Source organism: Anneissia japonica, unplaced genomic scaffold (assembly GCF_011630105.1).
Source record: "Anneissia japonica isolate Jap-2015-1 unplaced genomic scaffold, ASM1163010v1 scaffold993_len1110182_cov180, whole genome shotgun sequence".
Lineage (NCBI taxonomy): Eukaryota > Metazoa > Echinodermata > Crinoidea > Comatulida > Comatulidae > Anneissia > Anneissia japonica.
The window spans coordinates 111,263-128,475 of record NW_022749760.1 but is presented as its reverse complement, the minus strand read 5'-3'; the positions used below and the strand labels follow the sequence as shown (position 1 = coordinate 128,475).

The 17,213-nt window shown below is 30.7% G+C and overlaps 1 long non-coding RNA gene across 6 annotated transcripts in view; it reads left to right on the top strand.

Moving 5' to 3' along the window:
• The window catches only part of LOC117121157, a 69,441-nt gene that overhangs the window by 29,686 nt on the left and 22,542 nt on the right, over positions 1-17,213 (top strand). For 4 of the 6 annotated variants that reach the window (XR_004447486.1, XR_004447489.1, XR_004447488.1 and 1 more), the window contains exon 4: positions 12,603-12,718. This is a non-coding gene — a long non-coding RNA (uncharacterized LOC117121157). Of the gene's footprint in view, positions 1-12,599; positions 12,719-13,044; positions 14,501-17,213 lie in introns of those variants that run through there. The other 2 variants (XR_004447487.1, XR_004447491.1) reach the window with 2 other exon arrangements.

The following is a 17,213-nucleotide window of genomic DNA, read 5'->3' as shown; positions in this document are numbered from 1 at the left end:
TATATATATATATATGTATATGTATATATATATGTATATATACATATATATATATGTACATTTATTAATTCATATCTCTATACATATATTTTTTTGTAATTGTTATAAATTTAGCATTACTTTACTTCGATTGACTTCATTTTTTATTGGTAGTTTTTAGTTTTAAATATCAATGTGGTAAAATTCATTTTGGATTTTTATTTTTATGGTTAGTTAGCCCTTGTGCTGCACCCTTTTTTTCTTGCAACCTGGTGGGAGTTATTAATCAGGTAATCAGATTCTAGGGGCATTTGTTTTTACGTTGTCACTCGTAAATGCCTCACGTTTTATCAATTGATGAAGATTAAATACTACTCACTTTTGACACCTCACCATCCACGTGGGATTTGTCATTCGTGTTCCAGAGCGTTGCTAGTCATGCTCTTCTGTTCATGCGGATTACACACTTCTCACTTGCACGACTCCTTCTCGCAAATTTTCAGACGTTAGCTGATAATTAAACGAGAAAAATGGGTAGATCTAATGCCATTTAGATATTTTATTACGAGATAAAAGCTAGATGTATGATAAAACTCTATTTTCCAATGTAATATCTAAAACTTATAGAAGAAAAAATATTCTAGTAAAAACATAGCTCAAAATTACATTATTACAATGCATATTGATTGAATAAACCAGGATGTAATTTGATGTCTTCAGTTGTATGTAACTTATTTTTGTACAATAAAAGTACCACTGTAAAAAAGAAGCAAACAGTGTAATAATCATTGAATTTCTAGGCCTACATAAATTAATACTTTTAAGAATCAAAGAAACAAACCTATGGAAATATAAGAAAAAATAACTTTATCAAGAGCAAAGGAACCTAAATTACTTCTTAGAGACCTAAATCGAGTCTTCATTGGCATGCTATAGATTCAGCCTTGATTTTATTTCAATGTTTTTTTTGGGTGTTTTGTTAGTATTTATAGAAATGTCTGTTACCTTTTATATTCATCCACTCCACTCATAAAATCAATCTCGTCCATTTTTTCAGATTTCTGATATAATTAAGTAATAGAATGATGTATTGAAAAAATTTTAAATATTTAAGGTTAATAGGAAAATAAGTGCCCAATTATTGTACATTATAGTAATATGGTAAATTTCCACCAATATTAATGGAAGGTGATATCTTAGGTTGAGGGCGTCACTTCAGCCTGGATTTACATGCCATAGCTTCAAATCTCTGTGGATAGGAATTAAGTTGTCATGGTTGTTTCTGCTGTCAGTTTATTAGCAATATCTATAATTTATGTTATTTACCTAGGTTACATAATTATTTGTTTTTCTTAAATACTGTAACTTGCCATAGTATTGTATAGACATTTGTTTTTTAATACTGTACTTAAGGGGTGGGGGGACTTAATAGGTGATTTAGCAACCTTTGCAGGGGGCCTGGGCTCTGACATTCCACGCAGTCTGACTGCCTACCTGTATGCCCTCTGAGACTGAAGTTCTCTAGAACCAAATACTTGTATTTATTTATGTAGCCAACTAATATAATAATATATACTGTATGTAAGGCCAGATTAAAAAAAAATAATATATATTTCTCATAATAGAATAGGAGGTTAAAGGCCATGTACGTAGGTTGGAAACTACATGGATACCGACACATCCCCCCCCCCCCACATCCCCCCCCTGTTTTTTTTGGGTGTTTTGTTAGTATTTATAGAAATGTCTGTTACCTTTTATATTCATCCACTCCACTCATAAAATCAATCTCGTCCATTTTTTCAGATTTCTGATATAATTAAGTAATAGAATGATGTATTGAAAAAATTTTAAATATTTAAGGTTAATAGGAAAATAAGTGCCCAATTATTGTACATTATAGTAATATGGTAAATTTCCACCAATATTAATGGAAGGTGATATCTTAGGTTGAGGGCGTCACTTCAGCCTGGATTTACATGCCATAGCTTCAAATCTCTGTGGATAGGAATTAAGTTGTCATGATTGTTTCTGCTGTCAGTTTATTAGCAATATCTATAATTTACGTTATTTACCTAGGTTACATAATTATTTGTTTTTCTTAAATACTGTAACTTGCCATAGTATTGTATAGACATTTGTTTTTTAATACTGTACTTAAGGGGTGGGGGGACTTAATAGGTGATTTAGCAACCTTTGCAGGGGGCCTGGGCTCTGACATTCCACGCAGTCTGACTGCCTACCTGTATGCCCTCTGAGACTGAAGTTCTCTAGAACCAAATACTTGTATTTATTTATGTAGCCAACTAATATAATAATATATACTGTATGTAAGGCCAGATTAAAAAAAATAATATATATTTCTCATAATAGAATAGGAGGTTAAAGGCCATGTACGTAGGTTGGAAACTACATGGATACCGACACATTCCCCCCCCCCCTCCTGCCGGCAAATTAGATTGACTGTAGTGGGTTAAAATAATAAAGATGACCCTTAAGTTTTTCATTGGAATTGGGATTTAGTTCCATATTCTCAGTATTAGCCCCTCAATATTTTGTTTTCTCTTAGCCAGGCCGAAACATATATCGATTGCTAACAAACAGGTAACTGCTCAATAAAATTACTTTTACTATTTTATTTTAATTCATTTAACCCAACAACGTGAACACCAGAGAGAATGAGCAACACATTTTTTGATCTAATCAAAACAAGGAAACCAACAAATGCAATAAATTACTTGCATATTTGTTTTTTTTTTTGTTTTTACTACACACATATAAAATATGAATTAATTTATGGTAAAAATAAGTTTGTAAAACAAACTTTAATACATGACCACCAGTAGTAATAATAATAATAATAATATGACAAAATAAATAAAATAAACAGAAAATAAAAAATGAATAAGTAAATAAATAAATAAATAAATAAAATGAAATAAAAAATAAATAAATAAATAAGTAAAAATATATTATGTATATCCGATTGCTGTTCATAGTATATGACAAACATTAAAACAATCATTTAAACTATAATTTTTTGTTTATATGTTGTAATTAAATACAACTAATTTAATTCTGGCATCATTTTTATCTTATTTTAATTCATTAATAGCAATATATTTGGTATATCATTTTTAAAGATGTTTACAATTCGTGTCTATATAATACTTTCTTTTATCATGCAGTTTATTATGTTTTCTTTGAATTTTACACATCAAAACGACCATTGTGAAAACAATTCAATACAGATTTTATTATATTTATATTATTATTATTCTTTGTAATCCACATAATTTTATGTCTGGTATCATTTAAATATCTCATTACTCTTTGTTTTTGACTACCAGTATTTTATGCCTATTTTTTGTTCACAGATATTAAACGTTGTCGTTGATAAGTAATTAAGCAAGTTTTGTAAAGTATGACAAAGACCCATTATATACAACTCATTTAAGACATGCAATGACACCCAGGTGGTAGACTGTATGAAAAGAATACATATATGCATTAAAAACCAGTTAATATCTTATCAACTATCACACATAACATTTCATTTAGTTAACATAACTATATGCACATGTTTAAGCAGATGAATTCCATCTTGGTTTTTTTTTTTTATTTATTTAAAAAAATTTAATATTCAAATATATTTTGTAAGGGTAGCTTAAACAATAATAATAATAATAATAATAATATAGAAATTTATATAGAGTCTCATTTCTTGGTAGTAAGCTTTGGAATACATTACCTTGCAAGATGATCTGAAATGTGCTCCTGATATACATCTTTTTAAAAATTTACTTTCATAATTGTTTACCTTTGATTTTGCCACTATCACTGAAAGAGCTTAACCAAACCTAATCACATTATAATCATGATTATTATTCCCCCCACTTCTTTTTGCTACTTGGTAACCTTTTGTTTAAATGTAGTTTTCATTTTGTTCTTCTACATTTAAATTTCCTTACTTTACATACTGTATGTCCTTGCACAACCTTGACGAAAAACACCCTTGTTTGAATCAAGTGTATCCGTGTAAAAATAAAGTATACTATTATTTTTATTATTGTTATTATTATTATATAGCGCCTTTTTGCCAAAGGATACAAAGCGCTTTAAAAATAAAGGCTTATTGTAGAGAAAAAGTATTATTAAGGAAATATGTGTGCTTTTGTAAAGTATGAGTTTTTTAAAGACTTCAATACATCACAATATATTGTGAATGTACCAGTAAGGACCTCTCTAAAAAATGTGTGCTATCTAAAGCCCTCTGCAGACATGATTTTTAGCTCAGTTCTGCTTTTGAATAAATAATTGATAAACACATTTACACGTATAAAAAAAAAATTATGCAAGTTGATCTCCTTTATGCATTCTTAGGGTAATTTAAGTTTTAAATATAATTTTTTAAAAAGTTGTTTAAATAATAAATGTAAATACTGCTTAAAGCAGTCGAGCACTTTTTTTAAAAAAAATAAAAGAAACAAGCTACTAGGCCAAAGCCTTCAATAATTGGCCGATAAGAATAAGATGAAGAATGGTAGTAGTTGACTAGCATAGTCCCGTTTCTCACAGCACAATCCAAATGAAATAAATGTTGACATTTTTTCGGGCTTAAATCAGCTCAGACCTGTCAATGCGCCATTAGCTTCCTTGATGGATACCGGTTCAATAAAAATATTCGTTTATTATTATCATAACATATAACAGCATAGAATTCTCAGTTTTAGAGAGGCCAAGTTAAAGAAATTTCATATAAATTCAGATATATCTTTATTTAGAGCCCATACATAGCTAGGCCAACACAAAAGTTCACTTCGAACAATTATACAATATACTGTATTTGTCTCAGAATATAGAGGGTGCACTTTCTTTGAGTTTTGCTCGATCTGGCCATGTGATCGTGTGGCTGGAAATATCATTTTAAAAGCAAAAATAGATGCTTGCTTAATATGTATTTCAATAATTTGTTTTAATTATTTTCGTATAGAAATATCTATTTTGTAGCGTTTGTCAATGATCTGACAACATACCTAGAAAGGCCGCCTAATGTATTCAAGTTTGAAATGAAAATCAAGCAACCATCCTGGTTTTTTTCCCATGTAAGCAGGAGCGAATCCAATGAGAATGCTACTACAGTTTAAAATTTCAAGACATGCCATGTGTTGAATTGGTAAATACACGACAACTATATATTTTTTTGCCCTTATTTGTCTTAATGTATGTCAGTTCATTTTTGTAAACTTCAGATATGAAAAATATACCAGCATTTATTATGGATATAAAACACATGGCCATTTTACAATATGCCATGTTGTTAACAGGAAATTATATTATCAACTTAATTATTCTTTGTCATTTTTTTAATCCAAAGAACATTTCATGAAATTATTCTACTAAATTAAAACCATTGATATGAGTGGTTAAGCCACACATAATAGAACAAAACAAAATTTACAGACAGTAAAAATGCAACATCTTTACTGATGTGAAACCGTCCCTGTTGTACATATACCCAGTACAGTATTTTATATTGGGGATATTACAATGAATAGAGGTTTTAAAATTAATTTTTTTTATTATACATTTTTACATAAGATTAATAAGATTAATTGATTTGTTTCATTGTTAGATAGCTAATTACAAGCTTTTATTTAAAAAATAAGATGATAAAATATATTCCTAAACAGTTACTTGTAAAATGTGCTCCATTTCATTTTTATACTGCCTAACTTATTGTTTTTAATAAAGTTACCAACAGATGTATTTAAATGTTACACCTCTTATGTTCATTTGCGTTGATTTTAAATTGGATGGTAATCACTTTTTTATATTTTTTTATTATTTATTATATTTTTTTAGTAGAAAGTGTGCAAATCAGTAAAAAGTGATTTGGTTTGATCTGAAGAGTTGGATTTTATCATATCTTAAATGAGCTGTTCAATGTTTTAATTGATATTTTTAAGGTTTTCCCAGATATATAGTATATCTTAGGCCATTCGCAAAAAAAAACAAAACACAATATCACTATAGCATAGAAACTCAATTAGGAGAAAATACACAGTTGATTAGCCTATCCCTACAAATGCTAATTAGTTTGCCTGCTAATGGTAAAAGAATTTTTTTTAGATTTAGTTATTCATAAGGATTATTATCATAAGATAACTCCCTTTGAAACCTAAATCCCAGATTTCCCTCTCAGAAGCATTCAGAATGGTATTTTATCTTTACTTGTTCCTTCTTTGTTTGTTTGTCCTTTTATCTGTGCTTTCATTTATCACTTGATATTGTTCTCCTTTTATTGTGGTTTCTATTATACTAATGACAGGTGGTAACAAAAAAATGACTCAATAAAGTACTAAGGATTCATCAACAAATGATTGTGGACCAATAATGACTCTTTAACTAGTGAAACTTAGTGTCTGATAACTATTTTCGTTTATCTCTTTTGATGCCAGATTAGGTTTATATAACTTGTTTGCTGGTTCCTCGCCCTTGACACTCAGTTGGTCTTTCTATGCACAGTGCAAGCTTTTAATTGATTTACAATATATAGATTTTAATTGTAATATGATGAAGATATGGAGTGGAACTCTTGGTTGGAGGTTAAGAAGTTTGCCTTCCAATCCCATAGTTCTGGGTTCGGTTTCTGTCACGACCAGAAAAAGCTCCACTCCCTGAGCCTCATAAGGCCAAAAAAAATGTTTTTGTTCTTACCTGTCCCTAACTCACTGAAAAAAATAGGGGTGGCAAAACAAACACAAATTTAAAAAGTAGGCTTTTTTTTAGGTTTTTTCTTTACAAATTCAATAATGTGAGTGAATTTAATCTTTATTTTTTGCCTGATGCCCTACAGAGTTGTCTAAAGTTGTTGTCTGATGTAAGATATTGCCATCTTAGGCCTACATTAACTGCAAAATGCCATCTGACTAGTAATCTTGAAAAAACAAAAAAACTTTTTCCACCTGCCCCTTTTTACCATTTTAAAAATAAGGGAAAACAATTTTTAGGCTGAAGGCTGTGGAGAAAACTTTATGTAGAGCATCTGGTCTGTATTTTTGTCTTGTAAAAGGTTGCCACCTTGAAAGTGATTTACCTTTGACATATTATTGGCATTGAGCCTAAAAATTAAAAAAAAATAATAATAAAAATACAAATCAATATCCTTAAAATTTGCTGAAATTTTATGATACAAAAATTTGTTTGTAGGATGCAAATTTTATGGTAGTTTGTTTTTGTCATTTAATGTTATTATTAAGCAAAAAGACGTAAATGTTTGTGATTTATTTTCTTTTATATTATTATTATTATTATTATTATTATTACTGTAATTATTATTATTACTGTAATTATTATTACTGTAAAGGTTATCATAAATTTATAAAATGTTGCAGGCCTGCTGGTATGTGTTTTTTGTATGTTCCAAGTTAACATTGATAATATTAAAGTAGAATAAAAATAAATTCTAAAAAACCCCACAAAACAATCATGAGCAAATATCTGCTCACAACACGTTCATTTATTCATTTATAATTACATCTATGACACCTCATCAGTGTACCCTTTCATTCAAATCTAGAGTTCCTAGTCGGGTCTGTAAAAAGAACATTACCACATACTTGTTGTTGAGTGTTGTAAAATGAATTAGGGAATGGTCAGATGACTAGGTGCTTTCACTAAAACCTGACAGGCTAAAGCCGTGCTCTCACAATTCTATGAAGAACGCAGTGCGAAAATGTGCGCACATTGGATCATTTTTAATTAGGATCCTTTCAAACTGCCACTACCAATCGGCAGACAGCGTCGCGTCATCTAGTGCTCACAGTGAGCGCAGTTGGATTCGTCGTGTGACGGTCGTACCATGCAGTGAGTGTCTGGCGTCAGTTTCTACGACTCCTTGAAAACTAAGAAAAATTATTGCAGAATGTGGTGAGCTCCAGCATGGCATAATTAAGGGGCCTTATTGAAACTTTTTGTAATTGTATTCATTTTTTCCTTATTTGAATACATGTCAGTGTTTTGTGTTTCCTTTTATTCAAATATTTTTATTTTAATGACATCTATTTGTTGTCATTTACTGTAAGTGATGATTTGAAAAAAATCCAGATTTGAAAAAAATATAATGACATCTATTTGTTGTCATTTACTGTGACGATTTGAAAAAAAAATATTCAGATTTATTCAAAGAAAATTTATCAGCACAGCAAAGTCATTGCAGCACAAAAGATTGAAATACCATTTTTACAAGACACATTAATAATAAAATACCAAATTCGGTAAGTGAATAAAATATGCAAACTGCTAAGTCATACTAAAAATCTGGGACACAAGGTCCAACTAAAAAATCAATAACATTTTGAAGTCTATTTTTTTCTTATGATAATGTTTGCATAATGGGCCTATAGATTGCATTATCAATTTGTATAGCTTGTTGATCGATATGGCTCAATGCACAAATAATAGCCTGAAGTATAATAATTCATTGTGCTGCTCTTTAAGGTGAGAGACCCATGTGGTGACATTATAATCTCACTGAGCTTGTATTCATCCAGTATGCCTGTTAAAAATATAAACATGCTGAGATTTCTAGCAATCTCAGTACATAATTACATAAAAGCACTTTGTTGTTAGAAATAATGTAACGAATCGCAGAAGTAAGTTAAAATGACTGTAAGAATCATCAACTCTGACGTTGGTGGTCTGGTTTGTGTGGAATACATTACGTCCTCTGTCATCTGTAGCACCTACGGGGTCCACTTGCCGAAAAACAAGCAGAGATTTTCTTTTCTTTTTAACAAATTGTTTTCAATGGTTGTATTCTGTTGCACAAGTAGTTATTGTGACATAGGGAAAACTGTTAAACGATGTGTGGTTTTCAACAGTGGGCATGTGGGTACGCGACCAGTGCCCTGCATGGCCACAATTCCATTCATTATACAGACGGATATCTACTTTAGCACAAAAAACAAATTGAATATCACTAACCACGTCTCTAAGTATGAATGCATGGCTTCCAAAAGATTTTTATAGATGAAAATATAATTAGATTTCTTGTCTATGTACAAGCTACAAGAAAACCAAAAATTAAAATTCACTATTTAATGTGCTTTTGCTATAAATCTTATATTTTTTCACCAACTATAGCCTGGTTTCCATAAAATCGCTACACGCTATCACTGACCGCCTTCAACGATGCTGATTGGTTGGTTGGTGTGACGTGCCATCTCACTTGCATCAGGGACAACTATGTAGTGTAAAAACTCAGTGAGAACGCTGTAGTGACAGTGAAGAAATTTTTATACCGAAATCAGGCTCAACAAATGCATAAATATAATATGGTTTTTTTTTAGTGAAGAGTCTGTAAATCAGTTAAAAAAGATTTCAGTAAAGTTAATCTGATAATATGAAAGAGAGTAAACTACAAGGAGGAACATTGCATCATAAATAATCATGAACAAAGCGCATACAGGATGTTTACATTTATTCAGTGGATGATAAGATAAGATAAATATCTATATTGATATGAAAATTTTTGCTGGTTTCACTTAATATGAACTTAATATTGAATTTTCAGTTAAATAATATATAGTGTCTGTGATCAATTTTGATTGTTGGCTAAACCTCTATACAGTACTAAATAATAATTTAGAGACATTTTAGATTTGAAACCTCCTGGACATACCCAAGAAAACTTAGCAATGTTGGAACATTCTAAGCTTCTGTGATGTTTTTGAATGTACTGTGTCTGAAAAAAATTTTAAAAAAAGAAAATTAATTTTATTGGTTTAGTTTAACAAGTTGTGACTGAGGGTAGGTGTGGGAGGGCTCGCAGTTGGTCCGACAGGGCCTAAGTCACCCAATGCCTCCCTCTGATACAGTACTGCCATTGCGTACTGAGTAGTGCTGTTGTATCTATAATATAGCACACTTTGTACAGTGATAGAAAACTCAAGAAAACGACTATACAGACTATAGCTTTATTGATTTGGAAAATAGATTAGCTTTGATTAGCATTAATCTCAAGTTTTGTGTGCCCTTTGAATTGCAACTGGGGATTGGCTTGATGATTAATTTAACATCATTTTATTCTTAAGTTTCTGGAGATTTTCCAGGCGTTTACTTTAAGTGTTTAACTATACATTTGCGTATTATAAACCACTGTGTTTAGGATTAATAACTACAATGAGTACTTAGTAAAGTACACTTGTGGGGTTAGGACACTGCTGTTTAATAGCATTCCCAGGAGGGGCTAGCTTTTCCTGCTATTTGTGTTGCTATTTTACTCAAACTCAATAACAGATGAATGTTTTGTTTTACATTTCCTGTATAAAATGTTCCAGAGACAATATTAGAAGGCTTAAAGGGTGGTGTTTTTTTTTCTTTGGCCTGACATTTTGCTTCATAGTGTATTTAAAGAGGCTCTGATATGAAAAATAACCTCCAGCATTTGTTTTGAAGTATTTAAATTTCTTATTTGAAAAAAAAAAAATTGATTTCAAATGAGACACTGATCGAAAACAAACAATATTTTATTTATTTATTTATTTCAGTACAAAACAACCAATGGCTGAAACATTTGAAAAAAATTAATAGATAAAAATGAAATGAGAAAAATAGAAAATGTGGTACAGTAAAATGAATATTGATTTAACAAATAATTAGAAAGATTAAAATTGCACAAATATATTAAATTCTTATGAAAAAGAAAGGAGAATGGCATTAAGTACAAGAAAACATTTAAAAAAAAAGTAAATTTAATCTGGCATAACAGTAACGGTATAAGTTATTGTAATTTTTGACATTATTTAAAACATTATTCTTTTTAAACTATTGTTTAATTGAATTGGAATTTAATTATGTAATGTTTGAACATCGTTCTTTTTGAGTGAAAGTGCTTTGGATTTATTTGTGTGTCAAGTTGTTTAATTTATTATAAAGAATTTCGAATAATTAAAAATTTGGGGGAAAAAGATGACTAACCACCCTTTTTTCCACCTTTTTACCCCAGTTTTTAAATATACAAAAACCTGTTTCATTCTCATTAACCATTCCAGAGTTTTTGGTCAAACACCATTTTTGTGTCTTTGAAAAATTAGTTGTGCCTAGCTTTTCCCCTTTTTGGTTTGTTTCCTGTTAAAATATTATTTTATTTTCTTAGTTATAAGTTATATAATTTCTACTTGAAGATAATACATTGTGATAGTTTAGGAGACACAGGCAAGAATAATTTGGTACATAATAATATAAATGATAATATATTAATAATCAGTGGAGGACTGTAGGGTAAATTGCAGGGTATGCTAGGTATTGGCATGTCTAGGATGTGCGAGGGGCGCGCATGCCCCCACTTGTAAAATACTCGCCCTACCCCCAGTCGTGCCCCCACCCACAAATCATGCTCAAGTAGATAAAAATCACCTCAAATCACCTTATCTTGTGAGTTAGTCACTTAATTACTGATCCCCCACCATTCCGTCCCCATCAGCTTCCTTCCATTTCAAGACCCATATGCCACTGATGCTAGGGCCTGCTAGTAGGAAAAGTTTGTAAGACTACTACATTATCAGATTGCGTTCTATGGTCAAAATACAAATGTATGTTATTTTAATACCGGCATGGTTGTAGTATCTTTTCTTAAAAGAATTCCTACTTTAATATTTTAACAAATTTCAATTCAAACAATCATAATTCAAAGTTTCTTCTATAACCGGTCATATATATGCCAATTTATTTAAACTTTAATCATTGAGATTAGGCCTATAGATAGAATACCGAACCGGCAGTGGACGTCCCAGTCTGTGGGAAGAAGTACGTGTGCACATACAGTACTCTTTGAAGCACCACTTCCATGCCAGTGTTAAATTGGCTATTCTGACGCCACCACACTGTTGTCCCAATAGCAAATTTTTTAAGCATTGTAGGGTATGCTCTGACTCCCATTGATTCACTGAATATGCGATTGGCTGATATTGAAAACCAGCCGTGCAGAAAGTCTAAGCAGCTGAGGGTACGATGCGATAGGCTTGACTGTGACTTACCCTAGATACCAAAGTAGGCCAAAAATACATTGAAAAACTTTGCTATTCCAATGAAATGTAGCAATCCACTCAAAAAATTAAGGTTTATATAGAAGTTTCTGACTAAGAAATGCTAAATAAGAGAAACTGAACTACTATAAATTTTTTTATTAGTTTCAGCTAGGGTATGCACTGCATACCTTGCTTGCCTTGACTGGTAATAATACTAATAATAATCTGAAATTTTTCAAATTATATAGTTATTAAAAAAAAAACATTAAAATCAAATGTGTTTTACTATATGACTGAAAGTTAAGATGTTTCCTAAAAAAGTAATGTTTTGATGTTAGCTTTGAAAGTGGATATTGTTTGAAGATTGCTTAAGATGTGATGGTAGAGAGTTCCAGAGAGAGTAGTTGAAAATGTGAAAGATCTGTTGCTAATAATATTGAAGTTAATGACAGTGATAGTAATGATAATGATATTGATAATGATGGCAAGGATAATGATAAGTAATAGCAGTCATATAATAAGATGGATATAATTTTTATATTTATATATTATTTTGTACGATTTATGTTTTTATATTTGATTTGCATTCAGCAGCTAGAAACTTGATACTTTGTGATAGAAGTGAAGTCTGTGATGCTCTACCCAATATGAGGTGTAGGGACTGACCCTCATTTTTACAGGAACCCAGGAACTTGAGGATGTGTAGGGAGGTGAGTTGACTACTTTATGGAGATTGGATTCAACACTAGCCACTATAAGCTTGGTGGTCTAGTGGTTAGGACACCAGGCTAGATCTGTAGGGCATGTGTTCGGTTTGATTCCCACTCAATTCCTTTCACAAGTATTTTAGAACAAGCATTGAGTACATTCCTATTAAATTGTTTAGTAACGTACAGTTTTAAACATGAAAGTTTTCGCATAGATCAGATTATTTTTAGGAATGACAGGATCAGAATGACAAAATATTTATTTTTGGAGTTCTAAATTCTTTTGATAATAGCAGATTTCATTATGTCTATTGTTTACTGTAACTTAGCAACCTTGATTGTCGTCAGAGTACATTACTATTGTGCGCGCCTTTAATCAGTGTTGACTTCACAAAGATGTTATAGTTATCCATGAGCTTTATAAACTTTTCAAGCCATTCAGTTGACTTCTAAAGGATAGAGGCGGTTTTGTGTAATATTTGAACAGTCTATAGTGGAGCTCTGTTTGAATACAATAAGAGGTTTGGATAGTATCGAAGAGGAAGTTTTTCAAATCAAAATTACACAATGCGATAGACGGCGAAAACAAAGATGATATGGGTTTTTAAACCGTTGGTAGTTACTCAACCAGATGATAGACAATAGACGGGTACAAGTTGCGTGCGAGAAACGTATTAAACACACCTGTAGTTAAAGAGGGATTTGAAGAGAATGCCTGGAGGATAAATGTCGAACAATAGATATCGGCCTAAGTTGGCTCTTATGCTATTGTTTCTGGGCGCTCTGCCACAACATGTTTTTCAGCATTCTTGTTCCGTTGAACCTTCTAAAAAGAAACTTTTAGTTTAGTAGAAGAAAGAGAAGAATGCCTGTATTAATGGAGTCGGGGTGGTATGACATTGATGGCGATTAGATTGAAAAGGAACTAATAATAAGTGATTTAGTCAATAGAATTCAATAATACCATAAATCAACGTGAGAACATATTCGCTGAATTTTATTTTGCTCTTACATTTTGGGGGCTTTTTAATTTATTGTTGTTGTTCTTTTTTTGAACGGAGTTGTCACGATATATTTTGTAGTCGGAAATAAATACTCAACAACGAAATTTAAGCAGTTATAAGCAAGAATGATATTGAAGTATTATTATTATTATTGATATTATTATTATAATAATATAATAGTATTACCAATACTATTGTTATAGTATAATATCATAATAATAATTATTATAATCATTATTAACATTGTCTTTATTTAATACTGTTACTATTGCTATGTCAGTACTATTTACTATGATGATTATTACTATTATGCAAGTCTGATGATGATTATTATTATTATTATTATCATTATTATTATTATTAATATATATAATTAAACTCAACTCAGTGTTAGCTGACAACCATGAGGTCTCACTGGAAATAGTCTTTGGACTTTTGTGGTGGTTTACCTTGGTGTATTTCATGCTAAAGAACTCCGAATACAATCCAAAAATGTGATCAGATTTAATTTGATCAGATTTTATCTGATCTAGTTTTGTTTGATTTTTTATTCAGTAAAGTACTTTTTTACCTATTATTGACTTTTTGTTATAATTTGTCCATGTGTTAAGTGGGTTTAAAATACTAAAAATAATCAATAAGATTTTCAATGAAATAGGCAATTAGTTCTGCATTCTCATTTTTCGCACCCATTCCTCCTCCCCCACCAGCCGAAAAACCAGCCTATGCCCCTGTTGTTAATGTTTTATATTATTTTAAATAAAAAATAATCTGACTAAAAACTGTCATTATTATATTACTATAATTTATTGTTATTTCATGTATATAATATTATTTTATTATTATATTGTTAACTTTTCATTATTGTTATTGCTGTTTTTTTTATAACGATGTACTGACAAATGATATATAATAGTTCAATTTTTATCATTATTTGTAATATTATTATTGTTCTTTCTTTCTTTTCTTTCTTTTATTGTTTATCCTGGGAGACTGCTCAGGGATAAAATCCCTGGTCCTCCGCAGATCCCAGCAAAGAAAATAACAAACATTGAAACATTTCATTAAAAAAAACATTGAAACACAAAAAGCTGTACTACTCCAATTTTTTTTTTTTTTTTTTTTTTTTTTTTTAGAAAAAATCTCGAAATACCATCTCTAAAAACATTATTTTTAAGAAGTAAACTAGATTTGTTTATTATATTGTATTGTTATTTTGTAACTTGTAAAAATGGTTGTACCTTTTAAAAATAAAATTTTTTGAGAAAAAGTATATGTACTGTCCCTATTAGGATTCACCAGGAGATGTGTCTACCAAAGTTACTCTGTGCTTTTAAAAATAATTTTTGAAATCACTGCATACGATTAGCCTAGTCTATTATCCAAGCGAGAAGTCTTGGCTAATGCTGGTCTGTAATATAATTGTATAGGAAATTGTTGATAAGTGATCTTAAGAAGTGGAAAGCAATTTACCTGCTTTGTCTAAGATCATCATCAAGGATACAATAAAGAGATGTTAATACACTTTAATTTACCCCCCTGTTGCTTAGCTTACCACCCCTTGTTGTTCACAGCCGGCATTAACTAGTATAATGTGTTGGTGTGAAGGTCTTGATCATTATTACAAACCGAGTCTATTTACATTAAGAAAAAAGCTTTAATGCAAAAACCACATCAACCAGTATGAAACATTTTGTTTCCACAATAACATTTTCCAAAAGAAACAATTTGGGCAGAATTTATGGTTTGTTGGATGTAATTTGATGTGATTAATTCTGTCAAATTACCGTAAACCCCATTAATGGTGAAGTGGTGTATTATGCATCATTCAGTGTGTAATTTTTGTTCTAACATCATTCATGAAAATGTATTGTCATTTGTTCTTTTTCAAATTAATTGAATTACAATAATTTTTCCAGTTACTTGAGTGGCCATCAAGTCATGAATCAAGTAACTTTTTTTTCCAGATTTAACCCATGCTTGAACAATTTCTGTTAAAATAGACCTATATTATTTTATTTAAAAACTCTTATCTAATGATTAAATACCCCCACTTTAAAACCTGGTTCCGGAGGGGGGAAAAGTGTGATATGTTGGGCATAACAACCCTTATTTTCCACCTTTTTCGCCGAGTTTTAAATATTCATAAATCTGTATCTCATTAACCTTTCCGGATTTATTCGTAAAACCCCATTTTTGTATCAGTTGTATAACATATCAAACATTTGTTTTCCTCTGGAGCCTGGATTTAAGAGTGCCATAAAAAACATTTGAGTCTTGAATCTAATATAGTCATGTAATGTAACACATCTGGTAACCTTGTTTTAAAATAGACTTTTTGTTTTTGAATAGATATATCATTTAGAAATAATCCTTAAAATGTGAGGATCATGTTCAGATTAAAATGGATAATGGAATTCAATACTCATTGAAACGGTAAACAACGATTTCTCAACGAAATATCACCTCAGATGCGCAGTGTTTGAAGACTTCAGTGTATAATCGTGTTACGGCCGTTATCGCGTTCGTCAATAATAGCCCACCATGCATAAACTAATAGAATTACATTCACCATGACTGCAAGATCATTCCAATAGAAGAACTATACATTGAATTGAACAGCTGTAGAAATCGGATTACGTTGAAGGACTGACTCTAAATTAATGAAAATGTAATAGCAGTAATATTGAATGCGATAATTTATTTATCGACTGTACCTTCTTTAATAATTACTGCTGTGTTTACAGGCGCTCTGCCATCTAAACATTGGTATTGGACTGAAAATAACTAAAATAATTCAATCATTATGTAACTATTGATGGCGACAAAGAATAGTAGATTTGTGCCTGTGTGACACTTACAGCCAGTTCTTCAGTGGCAGATTGAAAAGGGGCTCAGTTGGTGCAGGTCCCCCTTAATTTTTTCAAAATTACTTTAAAATATGGAGAAAAAGTAAAATTATATTCCCAAATTTAAGTCTGATAGGTTACCATTTCAAGCCATCTAGGTGCCATAATTATTCAATTCTGATTCAATTCAATGAACATTTATTTGGTAATTCTCTCAAAATACAGTAGTAGTATTAGTAGTAATGATGAATGTAGGTAAGAATGGCCCGGGAAAAATGGCCCAGGGAAAAATGTCCCCAGAAAAAATGGCCCCGTTAAAAATTCCCCCAAATGGCAAGTAGGTAAAAATGGCCCCAATGAAAAAATTCAGTAATAAAAATGATATTTTTTTTTTAATCTTCAAATATTTAAATACTGTAATAAGCAAGAATTGAATCAATAACAAATATAGTTACACAACAGATGCAAATAATGTACTGAGAGATTATCAGAAGACAACGGCCATTGAACATTTTTTGATAGTTGAAATCAGTTTTAAAAACGTTATTCCACTAACAAAGTAGAGGAATGACATACATACAGTACTTCAACTACCAAAATATGCAACTCATAGATAACCACAAAATTCACTTTTGTTAAGTATCA